The sequence below is a fragment of the Corvus hawaiiensis genome, chromosome 14 (genome assembly GCF_020740725.1).
Source record: "Corvus hawaiiensis isolate bCorHaw1 chromosome 14, bCorHaw1.pri.cur, whole genome shotgun sequence".
In the NCBI taxonomy this organism is placed as follows: domain Eukaryota; kingdom Metazoa; phylum Chordata; class Aves; order Passeriformes; family Corvidae; genus Corvus; species Corvus hawaiiensis.
In genome coordinates, this window is record NC_063226.1 from 5804554 (window position 1) to 5811679 (window position 7126).

Here is a 7126-nt window from a genome sequence, read left to right on the forward strand (position 1 = left end):
CCCCAGCTCTCCCAGCCTGGCTCCAGAGGAACTCCAGCCCTTGGAGCAGCTCCGTGGCCTCCTCTGGACTCGCTCCAGCAGCTCCAGGTCCTTCTGATTTTGGGGTTCCAGAGCTGGAGGCGGCTCCGCAGGTGGGGTCTCACCTGAGCAGGGCAGAGGGACAGAATCCCCCCTTCCTGCTGCCCACACTGGGGAGGTGCAGCCCCCTCATTATCCATCCCCAGCCCCCCTCACTGTGACCCACCAGCCCCCCAAATTCCCCCTCCAGCATCCCCCACTCTGTGCCCTGGTTTTCCAGCACAGCTGGTGCCTCCCCCATTTGCCTCCTGCCTCAATCTGCTTTGTAAAAACATTTATTTCCATCCCCATCCAATTTCTTCCCCTTTTCCTGGTCTTCTTTCCAAACAGAGGGTTTCCAGCTTGGGATGGGGATGGCCACAGTGTAACTCCAGAGCTTTATCCCGTGGCCTTTCCCAGCCTGGCACGCAGCGCTCAATTTGGAGCGCGGTGTCCTCGCTCTGTTCCATGCCGAGCTCTGCTGTCCAGAGGAATTAATTCCAGATCATGCGTGGGTGTGGACTTCAGCTGGGCAAAATTTGGATACCCTGGTTGAGTCATTATTGTCTGATGAATCTCTTGGTGACAGCCTTCGCCCCTATTGTTCTGAGGTGAGCCCCGTGGCAAGAAATGTGAAGGCAAGAAACAAAAGAATATAAAGAAAGGTTACGAAATCAAATTCAGTTAAGGCAGGGTTATTGTCCCTCCATCCCGCCTCTCTGGCCTCCAGTTGGGATTGGATTTGGCAGGAAAACAACCCCCACGGGACAGCGGCGGGGTTTAGGGCAGGTTCTGAGGGGAGCCCGTCCCCGTGGGACCCTGGTGGCCCCAATGACACAGCAGAGACAGGGAGGAGGAGTTATCATCAATTTTTAACATTTTATTTCTTTACTGGGTTAAACAAGGAGCAGAGAAAACCTCGGCCCCAAAATACAACAGAACTGAAAGCATTACAGGTACAGAGACTATTGAACACAGAGAGTAGTAGGATAATATTTTAATACAACTGAATTATAGCATGGGATTGTGTTTTTGTTGGGTTTTTTTCTGTTTGTTTTTTGTCAAACCAGTTTGGAAAATAAATGTAATAGGAACTAGTGCAAAAAAGTTCTAAACATGAAGCACAGTGTATAAAATGGCATAAGAAAACTGTCCCCTCGAGGACACAGTCACTTTCTTATGACAGAAGGGAGAAAGAGAAACAGAAGGGGGGTGGGAACAGAGGGAGGGTCTGGGAGGCGGAGGAGGAAAAGCTGGAAAGAAAGAGAAACTGGGCCGGGGGCTTAGAAAGGATACTTTGACTTCAGCAATGTTGGTTTGTGTTTCACCACCACGCACTGGAAAAGGACCTCGTTGGGGCTGGGCCGAGCTCTGTCACCACCCACATGGCACAAGCACTTGAGAAGGGTTCGGGCACCACCGGCCTGGGCTCTGCAGGGGTTGGGTCCCCACAGATCCCCCTGAGGCTCTGGGACACCCAGCCCAGGGCAGGGAGCCCCAGCTCGGACATGCTCCAGAGGGAGAAGGGCATGGGGGGCTGGGGTCTCCTCCTGCTCTCCCTTCCCACACCCCTCCTGAACGTGGCACTGGCTCCCTCAAGGACCAGCATGTGGAATTTGTTCCCAATTCCCACCCCCGCGCTCGGACAGGAGTGTCTCCCTTTTGAAGGCGTCCTGAGGCTGTGTCCAAACAGGAGGCTTGGAGGAGCTGGATTCAGGTGGGGTTGGAAAAGAAAACCAAACCAAACCTCCATCAGAGGGATGGCTGGGGATCCCCAGGAATTCCTCCCAGGCAGCAGCATCTCGGGTTCCCACGGGGAAGGTGTCCCTGCATTCCCAAGGTGTTATCCCGGCCTGCTCAGCCAGGCTTTGCTCCAGCCTCCACGGAGCCACCCAGCCTCCTGCCCTGGAGAAACTGGCTGGATGCTATTTTAAGCAGAGCTGGTTGGAATTCCTTACAAATTGCTATTCTCTCCCAATCCGCTGCCGCCCGTTCCAACTGTGCGAGCAGAAAAAGTGTGATTGATTTTTTTTTTTTTTCCTTCGGTTTTTTTTCTGGAAAATGAAAGGTTTTGTGGGAAAGGGCTGTTCTGGATACATTTCTCAATTTGAAAAAATAAAAAAAGGAAAAAAATTGGTCATAATGATCAATCTGGCTTGTTTTGACAAGTTTCAAAATTTAAAAAAATCACTGTCTGGCTCTTTTTGTCTTTTTGTTTTGCAACTCAGGCATGTCCAGTTCCCAAATACGTTTAAAAATGGTAAAACCAACCCCAAATTTCATAAGCCAAACCTAATTCTTGGGGTTTTTTTGTTGAGTTTCAGTTTACAACAAGCGGAGTTGTCGGCTTTCTGGGCTGAAAAAGGATCATCCCGAAAGGCTAAAAAGGCTGGAGACTGCTCCTCGCCTTGCCTGGAACACAAGTCTTGGAGACATGGAGCAGGAAAGGGTGGAGGGACTGGGCTCAGGAACTCACCCATCTCCTGCCCAGGCCATTGAGGGAGGCTGAGAGCTTTGATAAAACCCCAACAACTTCTAAAATTAATTATTCCTTAGTTTTTAATGATCCTCAATTAAAAACGGTCCATCCTCCACCAGAGCATTCCCTCTGCTCCCTTCCTCCTTCCTCACAGCAACATGCAGGTCTGGGAGGTCACCCAAAGAGCCACCTGGACCAAGGACACCCAAAAAGAGCTGCTAAAATCCTTCCATTCCCAGAATAAAATGGACTCATGGTGGGAGCTGTGCCGCTCCAGGGCTGCGGTGATCCAGGAGCTCCGAGCAAGCTCCTTCTGTAGGAGAAAAGATGATTTTGGGGTTGTGTGATGGTGGCACCTCCAGCTGGGATGCCACGAGCTGACTTTTGGGCTGAAGGAGATCCTCAACATCCAACCTGAACACCAAACATGGCCCTCCCCAACTTTTCCAGCATAATTTAAGAGAGGTTTAACCCCCCAGGGAGGGGAGGCCCCAAGGAAGCACAAAAAGCTGACACACAGATCTCCCCACCTGTCTTGGGTTGTAAGAGGTAACCAAAAGACAGGTGGGGCAATGTTCTTTATCTTCTCGGTGAGTCAGCCCTGGTTACGCCCTCTGGGGAAGCAGCAGCCACTCCGTGGGGGGCTACCTCTGCTCATGGGCTATCGGGCTCTCACGGGATGGCTCAAAGAATTACATCAGCCCATCGTGGGATGGACGCTCCGTCCAGGGGGAGGAACCGAACATTCCTACCTGGATATAATCTGAGGCTTGGAACACCACAGCAGCACTACCGCTGCATTCCCAGAGGACAAGAGCTCCATAACCACCACTGGACCTCCAGAGAAGGACCAGGTCTTTCTACAGGATCAGCGCTGTGACAGAACCACATCCATCACTCCAACAGGACTGCAGCCACCATTTAATCGGGCTGCTACCAGCACCCTGCCCTACAGGGTGTCAGGTTGTACTCTGTCAGTGTTTCTGTACTACTGCCTTTATTTTAATTTTCCTATTAAATCATAGTTCTGACTTGGAATCTCCTGCTGGTTTGCTTTCAAACTAGTACACTGCCCCATTGCTTTTTGGCAGAATCCAGGAATGTTTCTGTCCTGACTTTGTCTCCACCAATCCCTAAAGGTATTCCTTTCCCTGGCAGCAGCAGGAATGGGATTAGGATGAATCACAAGATGAGGGTAACCTGGGCTATGGGACCTCACTCCCTTTGGCTCTGTGGAAATCATGGAATCCCAGGATGGTTTGGGTTGGAAGAGACCTTCAAGATCATCCAGTGCCACCCCCTTCCATAGGCAGGGACACTCCACTATCCCAGGTTGCTCCAAGCCCCATCCAACCTAGCCTTGGACATTCCCAGGGATGGGGCAGCCACAGGGTTTCCAGGCAACCTCAACAACCCATCCCAAACCTCCATGCTCGGTGCCACCAGAGACCAGGAGGCACCTGCAGAGCTCAGCATGGGGACGCTCCAGGGCCTGGCCCCAAAAGATCCTGCCCAGAAGCAGCAGATATCTGGGATTTTCCCTTTATTCCCTTCCTCCAGGCGGCAGCCGAGCATCTTCCAGCCCCGCCTGCGGCCCTGAGTGGCAGTGAATGAACTGCCCTGACATCTCCTCTTGAAGCAAAGCAAAATGTGTTGAAGAAAAACCAGTTCCAGATGTTTTCTCAGTGTTGCCAAGTTACTCAACATGTTCTGCTTTAGTTGTCGATGCTTTCAAAGCGATTTCCCTAACTCCGAGCACGAATGGTGAGGGCTCTCCCTGGGAATCTTCTGCCTGGGGCTACCATGGATCTGTATTTTCATAAGAAAAAGACTCAACTAATGATTAATGTTCCCCAGAGGAAGCGGGGCCTTTCTTTGGGATTTTTCTTCAGTTATTTTTAATTAATTTGTACAACTGGCAGCTACATGAAAGTGCAAAACCCGGGAATAACGCTGGACCCAGCTCCCTTTGCTCCTTCTCTCTCCCCACACCTGGAGCTTGTGGAGACAACATCATCCCTCACCTCTCTGGGGATGAGAAACCCCCCCACCAGGGAGGAATCACTGCTTCCCACTGGGAAGTTTCTCTGAGCAAAGAGAAGTTTGTCCACTGAAGGAAAAGCTGAGTTTTACATATTAATCCCAACACGGGGCACCTTCTTTAGGGAGAAGAGAGATCATTGGACGAGAAGGACAAAGCCCCTTGCGTGTAAGTTCCTGGTAGGATAAATCATTTAGAGCTGGTTTCCAAGGTGGCTTTGGGAATGTGGAAAGCATTTGGGATTCCAAAGGGCCCCTGCTCTGGTGGACACAGAGCTTAGGGTGAAGCATCCCTGGATGCACAGGGCAAGGAAGTCCCTTCCCTTCTTATCCAGGCACATTCCCTCCTTTTCCAGGCATATTCCCTCTGTGTTGTAATAAAAATAATGCCAGTGGTGTTAAGTGAGACAATGTCACCGTCTGCTTCCCGGGCTGTTCTCTTGGAGAGCAAAGCCAGAGTGCTCGGGGATGGAGGATTAGGAGGTTGTAATGTCAGACCAAAGGCAGGAATTTTATCCGACGGGCTCCTGATGATGGACTGCTCCATACATCGCTTCCAGCTGCTCCCGCTCTGGGAACAGCCTTGTCTGGATCTGTTTAAGGAGATTGGCAAAGTGTTGAATGCAGCATATGGTGCCCTAAAACCACAGAACTTATTGACAGCAGCCCAGACTCGCTAAAGAAAAGATCTTCTAAAGCCTCGCTCTGGGAAGACTCAGCACTTTCCTCCCACTTGCAGCAGGTAAATCCTATCCTGTGCTCCCAGAGCGGATCCGCATCCTGTGTGCTCCCTCTGGCATCTCGTCCTCCTGGGAACACCCCCCAGGCGCCACGGCCTGGAAAATGCATGGATCTCCTGCCCTGGGGGCTTCCTCGCTCCTGGTGAATGGAGCTCAAACCTCCCCAGTAGCCACTGCAACCACCCCAGTTCTGAACTGACTCCACTTCCCGATCCACTGGGATGCAGCACACGCTCCTGGCCTCCCGAGGGAAGCCTCCAGCTGGTGTTAGGGAAGGTGAAACCATTGCTCACAGCTCCCAGGTTCTCCCAGCAAATCCCTGCCAGCACCCCCTGAAGATGTCTTGGGCTGTTGGACCTCACTCCTGCAACTCTGTGGAAATCATGGAATCATGGAATGGTTTGGGTTGAAGGGATCTTAAAGCCCATTCTGTTCCACCCTCTGCCATGGGCAGGGACACCTCCCACTGTCCCAGGCTGCTCCAAGCCCTGTCCAACCCGGCCTTGGACACTTCCACAGCTCCTCTGGGAATCCCGCATCACCCATCACCACCCCCAAGCCTGGCCTGACGCTCCATCACCAGCAGACACAAGGGCCTTGGGGCAGGGAGAAGGACACACATCCCACAGGATGGTTCCGGATCTGGATCTGGACGTGGTGCAGGGACTGAGGCCGGGCCACGCCGTGCCCACCAGCGCTGCTCAGTGTCACACGACACAATGAACAGGGCCAGTGACTCAGGGCCACTTGCTGACGCACCACACTGGGCTATTCTTCTCTCTCCCGATGAGTCGCTCCAAGATTGGACACAGCCTATCTCCGAGAGAGGCGCCTGGAATTAGCTTAACTCTTGGCAGTACAGGAGAAATCTAATTTCCTTTGGGATCCAGCTGTCTGGAGGCTGTGCTCCCTCCCCTGGCCTGCCTGGGAGCTTTTGCTCCTTGTCAGAGCAGCTCCACAACCCACTGCTCACAGAAAACCAAGGAACTGGATCCCGGTTTGCAGAACTGCTCCATGTCCAACTGCTCTGATTGGTGTAAACTAGGCTGAAATTATGTGGATGTCATGAAGAATAGTCAAATGAGGGACATCCTACTTTTTTGGGTGTTCAGCAAGGGAATCTGCTTGGGAAACACTCTCCATCTTCCATGAGCACCACCTCTCCCACCCCAAAAACACGGGACAATGGGATCACAGGCCTTGTCTCTGCAGGACTTTGGGAACAGGCAACTGGTGGTGTGTAAACATCACCCCAAAGCTCTGAGATTCAAGTCAAAGCAGGAATCAAACATTCAGCTGCTTCTCAGAGCCTCTTTGGTCTGGAAATGGGCTGGAAACGTCAGGAAACCTGTGCTTCCCACGAGATGCCCGGTACTTCCTTCTTCCAGCCAGGCAGGAAGTAGCTTTGCTCATGGGGCTCTGCTCACAGGGCTCTGCTTGGTTTTGCTTCACCTCAACAGACTAGAAACCATAAAACTCCTAGAGGTCATCAACTCTGGGACTTCTTGGACCCTCACAGGGATCTGGGATCAATTTGGGATGCAGCAGGACATTCCTCCTGCTCCATCCCTGTCTCCTGCAGTGACCCACACAGGGCTCTGCTGTAGGTTCCTGTCAAGAGCCAGCCTGGAAACAGAGGGACCATCCCAGCCCCTCTGGGAGCAGGGGGTGGGTTCACACCCAACTCCTGACCTCGTGCTAAACACCCCCTCTTCCTTCCCTGCCCACACCCAGGACAAATTCCAGCCCCTGGTGCCTGGCCCGGAGGCACCACCTCGCAGTGTCCATGCTGGGAAACAGTTCTGGAGGG